The following is a 16,347-nucleotide window of genomic DNA, read 5'->3' as shown; positions in this document are numbered from 1 at the left end:
CAGAAGGGACCGAAAGATTCTCGGACAGTATCATTATTAATATTATTCGTAATTCGTTGTACCAAGAACGATTCCTTCGGTATCCATTTTCTTGAAATAACTCGTGCACGATGTCGAAAATTCTTGATTGGCAGAACGCGATTCGGTGGTTTTGTCTTTTATCCATAACGCGAAAAGAGAAAGGTTAGATCGCGAACAGAACGTTCGCGGCAGTCGGAAATTCATGCTAGTCCCGGTTCGTTATTTATGAATCGAAAGCCCATAGAGACCGTGACGCAATAATATTCGAACATTAGCGGTGCTCGTTTAATGAAATTTGCATTTTCGCTCGTACGAAACACGAACAAGCGAATAGCGAATCGTATCGGAAGTAATCGACACGCGAAACTATCGTAGTTAATAACGTCGCGCTCGAACGAACGGGAAACGTTTTATCACGCGTGGTTCCTCTCGCGATGAAAATCGCTGTCGAATATCGCGTGATTCACGCGAATTCGTTCTCCTCCGTGTCAACGTCTCGATTACGTGCAACGCGTGACCGAATGAAAAATCAACTTCAAAAAGCACTCTTCCGTACAGCTATACACCTATACGTGAGCATTAAGTCGTTCAGTTAACTTCGGAGCGAGATAAAATGTTATAATAAAAAGGATTATAATATAAATCTTTATTAACGTTGACTGTACCTTTTGTGGATGTATGCAGATATTATATAGAATAACGTATTCAACATTTTTCCTGTTTTTTTTTTTTTTTTTTGAACCATTAATTTAAATATACGTTGTAAGAGAAATATTTGGAATGATCTGGTTTGTATTTTATTAAAAAAAAACAAAACCAAAAAAAATAGGAAAAAACAATGTTTTGTCTCTCGATGAAAACACTCGTCACGTTTGCATGTTTGCACACTTTGTATACTGGAAAAACTCAGCGGTGATTAAGTGGGAAATAAAAACCATCATTTGTATTACGTATTTTTGAATGTTCTGAAAAATTAGATTATCCTCATTACCAGATTTACTTTAACGTTGTTTCGTTTTTAATTTCGTTTCGTCATTATTCTACAAAAATTATTCATTCGCGAACCGAGTTTTCGACCATCTCATCGAATTGTAAAATTATTGAAAAAAATGCACCCTCTACGTAGCACGTCCCAATTATATGTCGGCTATTCGGCCTGGACTTAATTACCATTACTGGCACGTTTGTTAGGAAAATTCGTTGTGCTGTATGCATAGAAGCAAACGGTACGGCGTCGTTTACGAGGGCTCATTTAAGCAGGGTGCAAAAAATCAACCCTACCACTTTGGGTGTCCCTTAATAACACGCGCAATTAAAGAACAAACGAAGCGAATCTGGAACGTTTCGCTTCCGTGACTATGGTAACTAGCGGTGGCTCGAGCGATCAGGATTTCAGTTCCCGAAAAGCGTTAGAATATTTGCCTGACCAAGGTGAAGCACTTCGACATCGAGGCTATTCTTAACTCGTTAAGGTATTAAAAGTTAGCAGCGCAGGCCTATAGTATTTGATATTTACTCGTGGATGTCGTTACTCGAAAGAATTTTGATTTTCGAGAGCAATCGAAACTATAGAGAGTGGTTGATAGGTCCGCGTATGATAATTTACAAATACGTATGCACGCGATGCAAAGTTTGGAACGCGTTGACGCGCTGCAGGTTGCGGTATCCAATATTCGCGGTTGGCATAGGCTTTTGCCCTCTTAGCTTTCGGAATATAAACAACGAGCGGAGTGTCATCGAGAGAGACTCGAAGAGGCATTCGGGACGAATACTCTCGGAGGGAGAAGTTTCGGAACAGTTCATGCGATACGTTGTTCTACAAACTTCCATAGATGTTATAATTGCGTAGTTTCGCTAACTATATACGTATACACGTAGCATCCTCCTCCTTTCTTCGTTCGCGTCTCGTTCGTCGCTGAGAGGGTCGTTGAAACGGCGAGGAACATCTCGTACGCTCTTCATCGTGCCGGTATTAACTCGTAACAGAGACCGAGAGGAGGAGAGTAAAGAGCGGATCGAAGGAGAGAAAGAAAAAATCGAACAATCGGTCTCGGTACGAGGAACCACTTCGCGATATGAATTCTGCAGCGTGTGCCGATGGATGGACTCGATATCGGCCGGGAGGAATCGCGCGATGAATCCGATTGATATCGCGCGTCCCGGAGTGGTTCGGCAAAATTTTCGGGAATTCGGTTCGATGGGACACGCGCTATCCGATCGAGAAAGGATACGTGTCTCCGTAGTCCGTGCGACGTGGCGCGGGCTATGGATTACGTGTCCTGCAGGTCCGACCTCGATTTCTCTGATTCCTCGTCGCCGACGACAAAGATGTTTCGTTGATAAGGCTGCGGCATCGAGCGACGAATTCCTTTTTCTCGATCAAAAGGATTTATTTTTATTTCTCTTTATTCGTTCCTCCGAAGGATTTCGCCAACGATCGGTCTCGTCGAATGTCCCAATATCCCGCTGTTTTTTTCTAACGTTTCTTTCTCGACACTTGGTCCGATAATCGCTCGTTTCGATATACGCCAGAGTATAGCACTAGTAGCTTCGCGTCACTAGCCTGATTTATGTCAAAAATCTTCTGCGCGCGCATTGCCGTAAAAGATATACTGTTCGTAGATAAATTGGAATCGTCGAGTCATCCCTCGAGAAGAAAGTGCCGTTTAACGGTGCAAATCGAATCGAATGATCGTACGTATAAAGGATCTTATTCCTCGGTAATACTCGATTTCGCCGTGAAAGATCACCGGTTCTCTTTCGGCAAGTATCGATGAACGGTCGAATCGAAGAAGCCGGACGTAGTAGGTTCGAGGATAGGTTGTCCTTCTATAATGGTTGTTTCTCCCGTACGACCGTGGGTCGTACGTCGATTAAAACACTCGATTAAAGTTCGTGCAACGAAACGGTGAGTCGCACTGTGCTTGGAGTAAAAGCTTCGTTAACGAAGATATTCCGCTCGAATGGGAACACGAATGGTCTTTAACACCGTCTTTCATGCTTTTAAGAGACATCGTTAGGAGCAACACGCATAAAAGCCCGCGTAATTCGCGCACGGTTATCTTGGTTAACCCTTTTCTCCAGGAAGGTGAACGCGACCAGCGAGGATTCAGTTTCATTCTAAGGACAGCTTTTCACGACGTCGCAACGGTATACCGTCATTAACAAATATGCAAATTTGAAGGTATAATAGCGGAAAATTCGCAGGAAATGGGGATCATCCGCCATACCGACGTCAATTTACCGTTATCTCCGCTTATGTGGTCTCAGTCGGATATGGCAGCTTCGACGCAACAATAGGAGAGCGAAAGCGGATTTCGCGTCGAAAACTAATACGAAAGAATTGATTCGTGTACAAGAACGTACAGAATTTGAGGGGAACCGTGCTTCGGTTAAGGGATGGATCAATTTCCCGATTTAGCGAGTCGTTCATTACGGTTAATGCTTTGCTCGTTGAAAACGATGCGATGGCTGGTGTTTGGTTGACGTTTCGTAATCGTCACGAAGCATCAGTCATCCCCGTTGGTTGGTACGCGTGGCAGCAGCGAAACTCTTGGAACGCGTGGAATTAGAGTCTATAGCATCTCGTGGTATCAGCATTAACGAAAACCGTCGAGATTCCAGAGTTTCGAATTCCCAACGAAACTCGTGACGTAACGTTTATTTTCGTTCATTCTCCCTCTCTCTCTCTCGTAAGAGAGAGAGAAAGAAACGTGGGAAATCGGCACGGATAAGTTCTTCACGGACCGGAACGAATCGGGCGGAAATATTGCAGCTCGCAATAACGATATCATGAATTTTAATTAAATCTCGATTCTCAGTGTCGGGCAGAAACGAGCGGGAGCCCGTTAACGTCCGTCGATAGCGTGAAATTGACAGAGTTGGAATTTAGAGTTCGGTCGATTCGGGTGGAAACTGGCGAAGCTTAACGATTCAGGGAACGCGAAATTTCCTCGGCGGTATTTCGCAGGTATCGAATCGTCAGATAGCGAACGCGGCCCTCCTCTACCGCGGACCACGGGGAGATTCGAAACGAAGCCATTTAGCCGTGCGAATAATGGCACTCGATAATGGCTTTTCAACGTACGAAGACAATGCCACGATTTATCGTTTCTAGTCGGCATTCGGGAATTCGACGCGCGATTCTGACCTCTTTTTCTTTTCGTTGGTTATCAGTCGCAAGTCGTTACGTCGATCGGCGCTATGAAATTCGTTTTTTCGTTAAAGAGAATTTGAAAATGACTCGTTCGGAAGCGGGAATATACCCGCGTACGATCCGACGACGATGATATCGGTTGTAGCGCGATTTAAAACTCGACGAGACAAATACGCGACGTTCGGTAAAAGATTTTCTGTATTTCCGATATCGCGGTCGATAGACTAATTTACGAATGCCTACGAATCCAGTGATTTACGAGCAGCAAGAGCTATCGATACGCTTACGTATTTACGGTATGACACGAACAACGCGATTCGACCGGATAATCCAGCTACCGGACAACAACTTACCGTGACTAGCAAAGTTTTCAGAAACAAAAAGAAAACGGACGGAAGATCGATAACGTCGAGATACTCGATGGACAGAATAGCGCTCTCTATGGGCACAATCGGTCGAGGAATAAATAATTTGGTTAGTAATCCGAAGATAAATCGTCGAGATTCGATCCACGACGCTCGCACGGGTCGTTCACGGCTGAAGGGTTAAATACGATAGCGGCATCGAGAAATCTTGTCTAGATCCTAGCACGAAGCTCGAAACTTTCCTAGACGTTCTTATTGCTTGTAAAATACTGTATCGTATGGCTGGTAAAAGCCTCGTAAAGTTACTTCCAACGACGAGAGAAGTTCCGGGACAGCAGCACCTGTCAACTTCTCTCTTTACCGACGAACATCTCCTGAAACGATACCTACATTTAATACTTCTTACGGGATTCGGGAACATTTAACGTTTATTAAATCTCCGCCGTCATTAAAACTCATCCACGAAATTGTGTTCCCTGATCTCTGCGAATGCGATTTTAATCTCTCGAGTGCTCATTATTAGATTCTTCTTCTTTTTCCCCTCGTTTCTTTCATGTTTTTATCCCCTTTTTCTGTTTTACTTTGACGAGCAATTAAGGAGACTGTTTCGCTCGACCTCCCGTTCTCGTCTGCCTTGCTCCAAGATTCCTCTCCCAGTTGATCGCGAAAAATCAGTGAACGGAATGGGACACGACACGAAAAGCCCCGCAAAATATCCCGGCTTGCCTTGAAAACACGTTGAGTAAATAATTCGATGAACGTCAAAGCGAGGCGAGGCTAGGCGACGGCCGTTTCGCTTTGCGGCTAGCAACAGCGTCGCTATTCGATGATGGAGGTGAACGGTGGAGCGTGGCAAAGGGCGGAGAAGAAGATGGCTCGGGGTTGGGTCGGATGCTCGAGGATATGGACAGCTCGTATCATAGGCATCGATCCATTCGTCGTTCCCGTAAAAGCATTCGTAATATCGAGACAGGCTACGTGAAAAAATCTGCTGCACGGTTCCGGGCTCTTTCTTGTCGCTAACCCAGCTTTTACCGAATGCTTCAAGAAAGGATTCGTGCACGGTACTCTTAAACGCGTTTCGAAAACTTTGCTAATGACCTGGGTTTACCGCGCGTTTCCATTCATTTAATTACCAGCTACGCCAGCGGCTCGATATTTTCCTGTTAGATGAATTTTTTGTCGACAACTGCTTTTACCTGCACGGTACGATGCTTGGCGCATTTAACGCGTAACGATGTAACGCTCGGTCGTGCAACGCGTGGCGATTCTTAACTTTTCATCAACTTATATTTCCGACAAACCAGTTTAAAATCGATCCACGAGATTTCTTTAATAAGGGTGCAGCGAAGCATCGGTTACATCGTTACTGGGTCGAGACTACCGAAAAATCGTTTCTCCAAAGATTCGAAGCAACCACGATGCTGCGACCGGGCAAGGTGAAACCACCTCGTTATTTTTCTCCAGGACAATCAACGAGACAATTCTTCCATTCTTTCGACCGAAAATCATCCACCGTGTACGAAATAACCTTCCTTGTCGTTTCTATATTCTCCACGTGTCGAGGTACACTGCTCCATATACATAGTTTTCGTACAAGAGTCCATTTTTTGCTTCTTCCTGTGGACAATTTTTTCTTGGTCATCGTGTGCTCTACGACACGCGAAGAATTCTTAACCGCCTTCTTTCACGGAGGAAATCATGAAAATGTATCTAATTGAAAAACCGGAAACCGAAGGAAAGTAAGTACTTAGGTCCGAGCGTGCGCGTATCTTGTCCAGGTTCTTCTGCCTAGCTTGCATGTTAATTGCTTTAATTATCAAACAGGAGAGCGCATTTTCTGTCGGGAAACTATAACGAATTCCGGGCTGGAAAGTCTTATGAATATTTACGAATAGTTTATTTGTACACAGAGTTTCGATTCTCTGGCTCTTCTTCTCTATAGACTGCCTCGAATAAAATCTTTAAAGCCTCTGCTCGTTAATTCTCGCGTAAGCGATTTGCATAGACGAGAAATTTTCGAGCGCTCGCCGTATATTCGATGGTAAAAACTGGAGACCGGCGAGGATCGCTTCCGGTTTGACGTTACTTCACGATGAATGGCGAAAAAAAAGAAGAGAAATGTCGTTTTGCAGCGTCGGAGATCCTGCGACGATTCTGACAGTTTCGACAAACGAAATCGGTCAGTAAATTTGCCGAACGACGCGACGTTTTGCTCGACGTAGCTACTTTTGCGGATATCCCGATGAACAAAAGTTTATTTTACCCGTTACGTGTAGTCGCGAGCATAGTAAATGCTATAAAAATAACTTTATCGCGATCTGATGATCCAGGAAGCTACACCCGACAAATTCGGTCATCGTGCGACGTATGGATTTCGAACTCGTACCTTTCGAAACGCGAATCTGAAAATTCGATTTACAATTTCGTTGCAATTCGGTGTCGAACCGATATTGCGGACGAAAAGCAACGCACACAGAAATGAATATCCGTTTCTGCAGAAATTTATTCGTGTCTTTCGACAATGCGCTTACTCGAATAAAGCTAAAATATGTATCACGATATAAACTGTTCTTTCGTAACGGTAATAGCCTTTTCCTTTTACCTCTTTTTTCATCGTTTCCAAAGCGGACGATTTTAATTTGAAATTCGAACAGTGTCGTTTGTCTTTCATTTTCCAGAATCAATAATGTTTCGTGGCTATCGGAGCGTTCAGATTTTCAAGACAGTTCAACGTCATTATATTTATCAAGACTATTAAATATCTCAAAGTGTTCGAGATGTTCGTCTTTGGATAAGTTAGAAGCGATCGAATTGCTTAAAAATCTTTCAGATCAGGTACAGCTAGGACATCGAACAAACAATTTGGCAATATCGTGATACGAATAAGGCATCTTTTCGCGCGACAAACGAAAGTTACGAAAATTATCAATAGCCTCGATAGCGTCGATTCTTCGTAATAATTCGGTAACGCTTGGTACGCTTGGAACGTTAGCCTGATCGTTCTATTGCCACGCGTTAATCGTTACACCGTTATAAAGTTTCGAATACGCGATATCAAAGTAGATTCGGTAAAAATTGCGAAAGCTTCGAAACGATTCAATGACGAGATTGTATTTATCGACGGTAAGGAAAACACAAACTAAGGTTTTGCAACGATTCGACGATGGCAATCGGTCGAATTGAGATTTCGATTCACGAGATGCGGTATCAAAACCTTCGGAATATAGCAGTGTCGAGAATAGCGAGATACTGGAAAGAACCGCATAAAATTTAAACGGGTCGCCGTAAAACAAGAAACGCGTTGTTTTTATATTTCCGCCATATACGTCTCTTGTTTCATGCTAAAAATTCTTCTTTTCTCAACCGCGCGTTTCCTATCTTTTCACGCAAGTTAAAAGAAAAACGAATGGATGGTGTACTTGATATTGTCTCGATGCGTGGAATGCTATCGGAACAAGAAATCGTAGGAAAATATAAGGAATCTGAATCGGCAAATTTGAGAACCAACGCGTGTTTATGTTAATCAAGATGGCCTCAAAATCGTCATGGAATTTCGTTTTGCGGAACGGGTTGGCAACTGAAAGGGTTAATCGTTCGCAGAAAATCGAACGAGCTCCACGAAAGAGCTAGTTGGTCTGCCATGGAACGGAGTAAACGGGCGATGAAAGGAGCCAGGAACGTCGAAGGAATTTGTCCTGGCTGACAGTCGCCGCCCAGCTAGCTTCTCGTAATATATTTGGAGGGAAACGCGTCAGCCTCGCCAGCTATACTCTCGAAACTGCCGTCTCAACCCTCGTGCTCACAAATCGCGTAGCCAGGGAGAGCCTTCTCTCCTAGAGAGAACAGAAGCTCCTGCTTGCTCGTTCATCACTGTTCAGTGTACACCGACGCGATGTAAGTGACTCGCGCGGGCAAACACCTACGTATTCAGATGTATATGTATGGAAATAGCGAGGCGTGGTCGGGTACACGCGAGTACGTTTGCCTTCCGACATTTAGTAACGCCGTAGCGTTCTCCGAAACATGCCCGCGTGGCGATCGCTCGAAGATCGCTCATCGTCATTTCATCGTCCCCCGAATTTTTGTAACCATTTTTTAGTTTACGTAACGCTACCGCGGCGATCGGCGTAGTTCGTTATTGTAGTGTACAATAAATTATCTTTCGGTCCACGTGGTATAGTTAGCGTCGATCACCGATGATCCGCGTTAACGGTGCCCTTGGAATTGAACGCGACGTTGAAAATTGTAATTCGTATTCCCGGCTGTTCGGCTCTATTCTATGACTCTCAGGAGGGTGCTTGGCAATTTTCACCGCGTAAATCAATGAGCCGTGTCTCGCTCGTTCGTCTTTCGTAAAACGTGGGAAAAACGGGAACACGGTCGCCATTCTCCCGTACAAAGTTATTCGTTACTGCTAACCTTCGCATCCAATTTAGCAGCAGCGACAGCCAGAGCATTCCGACACGCGAGTTACCGGCACAGAACTAACGACCGGATGGGTAGGGTCTCGGTTTTCCTAAGAGAAAAACGCCACCTTTCGCGTCGCTCTTCTCCGCCACCCTCTCCATAGCCTCTTTTCATCTCGTTACGTCTTTCGCGACTCCAAGCGGGAACTTTATTAAATATTAAAAGGGAATCTACAATGGCCCACCCACGCTTCTCTTCTTTTTCCTCCCAGCTCTTTTCCTCGCTTTTTGCAACTACACTCGGTCCGTGTCGTTTCCTTTTCACCGTCTCGTTCGCAAAAATCTCCTGTCACGATTTGTTCCAGCGAATTTATTGTCCGGTCTTTTTGCGGCACTCGTCATCTTATCGTACAAGATAATTTTTGCGACGTCTTCGTTTTCGGACAGATTTTATTCGTGATCGGATATAGCCAAACGATCGAAAAAAAGAAATGACTGGAACTGGTAGCTGTCGGATACGAGTCGAAAGGACGGATGTTCGTTCGATTCATCGACGGAGTTTGCTTACGAGTTACCCATTCGAATGGACGTTTCGTGCGGACAAACGGTTGAATTTGCTATTTCACGAATTTGCCCGGATCCACGTTATCCTTTAAAGTACGTTCCATCATTTGTATCGGTTCATTGAATCGCACGCACCATTCGAGGAACTAAATTCATCGTTATATTTAACGCTTTGACCGGCTTCAAAATAATTAAACAGCGGTTCGTTCGTGCAATTATCAAAGCGGTCAAAGAGAAAATACTTTTGCAATTTATAAAATAAACGATTCAGCTTTTTACAGCGAAGACGATCGAATTCGTTCGATTCAATTTACTTGCGTCAATCGAATACGAATAATGGAGCTTGGCCGATAAACATTCGACAGTTGGAATTTCATTCGAGGAAGCATATCGATAATCGATGGCACAGGCTACTACGTTTTATACGCAGCAGAAAGGCATGAAAATCGCGTACAGTCGAATAGCCTAAAAGAAAAGAAAATTTTCACGCTTTCGAGCATAGATTCCTTCATGTTTTCTTAGCGCGTTCGATCCAAACATCAAGTACAGTCTTCGCGTGTCACCAGTTCGATGTCTTTATCTTCTATTTCGCAATTCTTATCTTCGTACTCGAGCAATTTTACAACGTTTCAAAAATCTATCCGAAAAACAATGGCAGTTCGCGCGTTTTAAGGTTAATAACGTCACGATCTATCGTCTCGTAAAAAAAACTCATCGATCGAGGCAGCAAAGTGCACGAATGAACGTATAATGTTGGTACGTCGATCATCTCTGCGTGCATTTACTCGTGCTGAAAATATTTGAACGACTGTAATAACAACCAGATGAAATTGCATTTTGCACGCTTTGCAACGCCGCCTATGCATGTCCGGCTATGAAAGCGAAAAGAAAGGAAGAAAAAAAATATATATGTATACATATAATATATATATTTTTTTATATATAGAGGCGGCGGAATAGTAAAAAATTCGCGTCACAGTTTCGTCTCGTTCGAGGCTTTCGTTTCGAATATATTATTGCTCGTTCCCTTTCCGTTCATCCGTTTATTGATTTCTTGTCGTCCGGTATATTTGTTCGAATGCGGCGTTGTCAACAAGGAATGAAAAACCGGCCAGAAGAAAGAAAAATCAGCGCATGACCGTGATAAACGTGATTGATGAGCGACGCTACCGATCGCTTCGAATTTCGATGCAATATTTTCGCGAGAACACGACCGTCACCGTCGCATCGTCATTCTAGCTGTCCGCCAATCTCGTTCGATTCAACGAATTTGCATTCATGATTCCATGATTAGCGATTTCTTCGTGAAAATTACCCGTCCTGCTCTGCCTGTATCGATGTTTTTCGGAAAGATACGGTCTCTTTTTCTGAAAGATTCGTTATAATGTTACCGTACCGCAACAGTATTTAATAACGTAATATAACGGTCTATTAATAGCATCATAATTCGTTATGAATGCAGAATATTCGTGGAAAGTTAGGTTCTCGGTAAGGGAAAATCGAGTCGGCGCGACGCGTCGAGTTTAGTTCTGTTCGCGTTCGAAACGAAAATGAATTCGCCGGTTTCACATTTTCGCCAACTTTTCGTTTCCAGCGTAATAGCTGTCGACGCACGACGCGTTAAAAATTCTAAGTACGTGGAAAATCGTGTAGGAAAGGCGGGCGTAACGTTCGAAAACGTTAATAGCCGCTGTCCTTCAAGAATATCTTTCTCTCCGTTTGTAGCACACATTTTCGCGTACTCGCACGTCACTTTTCACGCGAGTCGGAAACGCGGAAAAAGACGAGAGGGTTTTTTGATTAAAATGTTCGTATCCCTGTGGAAGCACGCAAAGCGGAAACGCCTGGCCTGACCACCGTGTAACCACACGGTGACGATGGCTACACCACGGGATCGCGACGTTTGCTTACCAGACGCTCGAGAGCACGCTTTGCTCTCGTCTGTTCGCATCTTTCTCTTGTTTGCCGCACAATGATTGCCAACATCGCGCGATATGAAAACGGGACGAATGAAAATGTGTATTGCGACCGATACATTAATCTCTATATTTCGAACAACTTTTGTTTTATAACGGTTTCATTCGCGATGCGGCATAATACACAGCCGAAGCCTTTGTAGATCTCGCTAATTGGTAAAAACGCGTTTGGTCAATGCTATTTCCGCGTTGCCCGAACTGGACGGTATTTTTAATTCGTTGAAATCGATGTTTGAAAGGAAACCGTATCCAAAGCGTATGAAGTAAACTGCGAAAAATACGATTTATATTTGTCCGAGGGAGACTATTGATTCGATATCAGAGAAATTAGAGAATTTCCGTTAAAGAATTATAATGGATGTTTCGTTTGATTTGTTTGATATTTCTCGTCGAACGATGCTTTCATTTTTTCCCTGCCGGTTCAATTTAAAAATTAACGATTCGGCAAAGCAATTACTTTCGTACGTTCGATCGCAACGTTAACGAAACACGACGAAGAAGCGGAAATAGGTACGATTCTTTTTCACGGGAAAATTCGCTGCCGGTTTTCCCGGCACTATGCGATCAATGACAAACGTATGGAAGATTAAAATCTAGAATAGAATTAAAAGCTTGTGTCCATTACCGACTATAAATCGTCACCGGTATAATGCACGGTTACATTTAAGCCGAGCTTAATTTAAACGATGATGCATCGGTTGTCGCGGGGAATAATTATTAGCGATGACGATGACGGTAATACCGGGGACGTCGAGTCTAATGAATTTCGTTAGCTAACAGTACTTTCCCTTACTTTCTTCGTGCGACGGAAACGTTGAAAATGGCGATACACTGACCGTTAACAGGCTATATGGAAATTTGATATTTCAGTAGAATACCTGTAGACTGTAGACAAGCGGAATTAGGAGAGAGCAGAATTCGATTCCGTTACCCTAAGGGTTTGCAGCCGGTTACCTTGACTGTGCCAACGTCGCTTCGTTGCAATCCATATTTCCATTACTCCTATTACCAGCCATGAGGATCTCAGTGCTTTAGCTTAACAGTTGGCTGGCATTTCGGTGTCTGTCGGCGAAATACGGATAAAAAGCGTCGCGAATCGAATCGAAATTTCTCCCTTTTTAACAAATCACTTTGAACACCGGCAATTCGCCTTTAATTTAAATAACGGGTACGTTTGTTGCGGTCGATTTGGAAAAATCGCCAACTGCGCAGCCTTTCGTAGTCGTAGCGATGCATCGAAGAAGTTCGGAAGCGAAGAAAGCAGGGAAAGAAAAAGAAACTGTCCGGGACGTTTCGTGCTACGTTTCGCTGTATTCGCGAAAATAGTAAAGGATCGTAAAACGGGCTTCGAAAGTTATCGCGAAAGTCGTTCGTGAGAACACGATCTTCCAGGTGGTGAGTAGGTGTTCCACTCTCACGAAGAACCTAAGTATGTACGTCGCGTGATGCTGGATATAGAAGTCGGCCTTGCAATTTTACGGACGAACGAACCTCGGCTCGTATGTACACGTTTTTCGATTATAAGCTGACGCTGTTCGCCGGACCTATAACTCCGAGCGGAATGATCTTCCTTCCAAGAACTTTTCGAAATACGTCTGTCGGATCAGCATGCGCGAACGAATTTACAACGCTCCTAGTTACCTTTCGCGTAAAAACGTCCCCATTTCGGGAAGAGAAACTTTCGCGTCATCCGCATCGGGCGGACGCGATATCATTCTTCTGTATCTTCTACATTATACTTACGTATCTTCCGAGATACAAGGATTCGGATCACATTTTCATTCTTCGCCGGCAAGTTGTAGCCGACGCGACGGGAAGACGAATTCCTATAGCGCGATCTTCGGAGCACAAAATTACCGTCGTTATCCCGACGTTAACGAGACTTCCTTATTACTGCGAACGGTAAGGCATTATCGAAACACCTCGTATTCCAACGGGAAATCATCTGCTTTATCTCGACGAGAAAAGATCACGGAACCGTTTAATCGAACGAACGGCTGTTAAAAGTTGATCCAGCCGAGAAAAATGAACGTAAGGAATAAAAAGGTGATAGGACGCGTAATTGGCTCGTTAACGGATATACCGTTTCTTCCTTCGGTGATCAACGATAAATTCAATTACGACTAGGTATCGCTTTCGTTCCTATTTAATTCGAGTGGACGTTGTTAGACGATAATCTTCGCGTTGATAAGTAAAACGCGTCTCGATGGCTCGGAAAATTTCCACGAAAGCTTGGACGACGTTAGTGTCGGGACAGCGAAAGCCGGTTGTTTGTTATTCCGTTATATAACGCGACCGACTCGTCGGGGTGTGCTTAACGATGTCGTACAACTTTGATTGGCTACAGAGACTTTGACGGGTCGCAACTTCCGGTTTACCGCCGGGTTGTTCGGTGACAGCGCATTGTTCAAACAAAGGACTGTTCCTTCCATAATTCGCACACGTCATATTCTCCCGTGGACACGGCGAATAAAGTACACGTTTCGCGTTCGTTAAAGTTATCCACCTTTGTCGAAGGAATTTACTAAATGGATGTCGCGACGAGACCAATCCGGTCTACGACGACGCGTAAATCAGAGGATCCTTTGGCGACTTTGTTGCTTTAAATGTCTGCTCGTTTTCTCACGATTTAACCTTTGTAGAGAGAAACTCGAGTAAAATCGGGACCTTCGCGATAAACTGGCACAACCGTGAAATTAATACGACATAGTCGAGCGAAGGTTGCGCGCGTGGCTTCGTTAAAGCGAACCGTTCGTTAATACGTTCAGGTTGTTTCGGTGGTTTCCTCTAGGAAGAAATATGCGCGCGTTTACTTCACGTCGCTGCGTTATTTCCGAAATATCGCATCGTCGATCCAAGAGGGAAAAGATCGCCGCTCGTTACCGTCCAGTATACGTATTTCCGTAGGATTCACCGGGTCCTAACGAGATCACCGATAGTGGCAGCGGACAGACGGCGTAATGAACGACGTCCTATTATGATAATAGATTTATCGCACGGTACAAAGCAAGAAGGTTGTCGGCTAGCTATCGTTCGTCGCGTCTAAGCACTTTGGGGTATTAATTTTAGATCGGTACGCGTTCACTGAACAATGTTTCTCGAATTTCCACGAGACTCTTTGACGAACGGCACTAACTAGCGAGAATCTCATTCGATCATTCGCACGCGTTCACCGATCCGTTTCTCATTTAGCTGCTCGTTCCGCGTAGTCGCGTAGATATTAATTAGACGCGACACACGACTCTCTATTTCTCTTTATCGTGTCGAGTTCCATCAGTCCTAACAGCTCAGGCAACGTTCCTTCGTATTTCTAACTGCAAACGGACCAAACCATTTCGAAAGTTTGGCTGTTTCGGGTGAATGGAAACGACATAATTGGTAGGTAGCGGCGGCTCTCCGACGCGTTTACGCCGGAAAACGAAAATTATTATTAGCTGACGAGATTTCGTGGTTGGCGTTCTCTCGTCGTGCTCGTTAAAACGACGGGATTCGACGTCGGTGCTCGACGAGTCGTTGTCTTCTTTCCGAGCGAAACGAAACAGACGAGAGGTTGCCAAAGGAAAGCGCGAGCGTAGATCGTAAATAGAGTTCGCGACAGGATAAATATCCGAGTAACGATCGACGCTTATCGCGCATAGTGCTACCGTGGCTGATCCCTTTCTCGCCCGAATCCTCTTTCCTTCTATTGGAATCGGGTTTCTTCTTTTTGCAAGCAAATCTTGGAATCGCGTTTGATCCGCTTGCAACGAGATTGCTATGGGAACTCGTAGAAACGATTTGCCGCTTGTAACGTTCCGCGAACGAGACAATTATTTCGACTACGAACGACCGAGAAGTTTGCTCGAACGATCGTATCGATTCCTAATCTACCGAATCTGCCAGCGATTTCGACAAAATTTTCACAATTTTTCCTCTATCGGCTCGCGTCAGCTCTATCCGCTTCTATCGCGTGGCGAAAATTTAACTCGATTCCTCACCGGCTATCGAATACGACGAGGTTCCAGCAAGACGTATAGGTTTCGGATAATTCGCGAATATCGTCGTGATTCGGATCAGATTTCCGAGCGTGTACGGCCCCGTATGTTGGCACAGAGTACAGAGCCGCGAACCCTGCAGAGAAGAGCAGAGATCGTGCGCGTACGCGAGGATGCGTGTGTACTAGCGTTTCCGCAGAAACACAAATATGTGGCGCACTACTGTCCGGTAATGGAAGGTAGGAAATAGCTTTCCGGCAAATGAACACGCGCTATACCTCACATTCCATTCGGGACGACGGTTTTCGCGCCACCGAACAGATCGTTAATCCCCGTCGTACCGACGATGTCGTTCGACGTTTCCCCTTTCTCTTTTTGTCCTCTTCTCCTTCGACCAGCCAATTACACCGTTCTCTTATCCTTTCCCGAATTTACGAGACTAAACGGACTATCCGCGATCGCGACTAGACGCGAAAAAATAGAGATTAAATTCTCATTCTAATCGCTCTTTCTATAATCGATTATATTCCTCGTGAAGATTTTTCGTTCGTTACTGTAACGGTGTACGCGTTACGACGTCACCAGCGGAACAAGCGGCGTGTCTGATGAAGCACGTACCGTTACCACTGACAGCTCGTGGCTGACATTGATAGATACGTACCAGTATCGTTAGCTACGCTAAACTGTACAGTTATGGGGCCACTTTATAACGTTCAATCTTCTAAGGAGTACATTTTGAGCACCGACTCGATTACGATAAAACATGGAAACGATTTACGCTACGATTCTTTTCGAGCAGCTTGTGGCTTTTCTCGATTATGCGACCTGTCCTCACCGCTTATTTGCGGTTACTAGTATCCGCTCGTTCCCCGTCGAACTCTC

General features: G+C 44.4%; 1 protein-coding gene across 5 annotated transcripts in view; it reads right to left on the bottom strand.

The window, feature by feature from the left end:
- LOC100881907 (nephrin) overlaps positions 1-16,347 on the bottom strand; it is a 92,722-nt gene that overhangs the window by 10,307 nt on the left and 66,068 nt on the right. The gene's annotated exons all lie outside the window — the stretch shown is intronic.

This window comes from Megachile rotundata, chromosome 10 (assembly GCF_050947335.1).
Source record: "Megachile rotundata isolate GNS110a chromosome 10, iyMegRotu1, whole genome shotgun sequence".
Classification (NCBI taxonomy): domain Eukaryota; kingdom Metazoa; phylum Arthropoda; class Insecta; order Hymenoptera; family Megachilidae; genus Megachile; species Megachile rotundata.
Note: the sequence above shows the minus strand (reverse complement) of the source record. Positions and strands in the feature narration are given on the sequence as shown.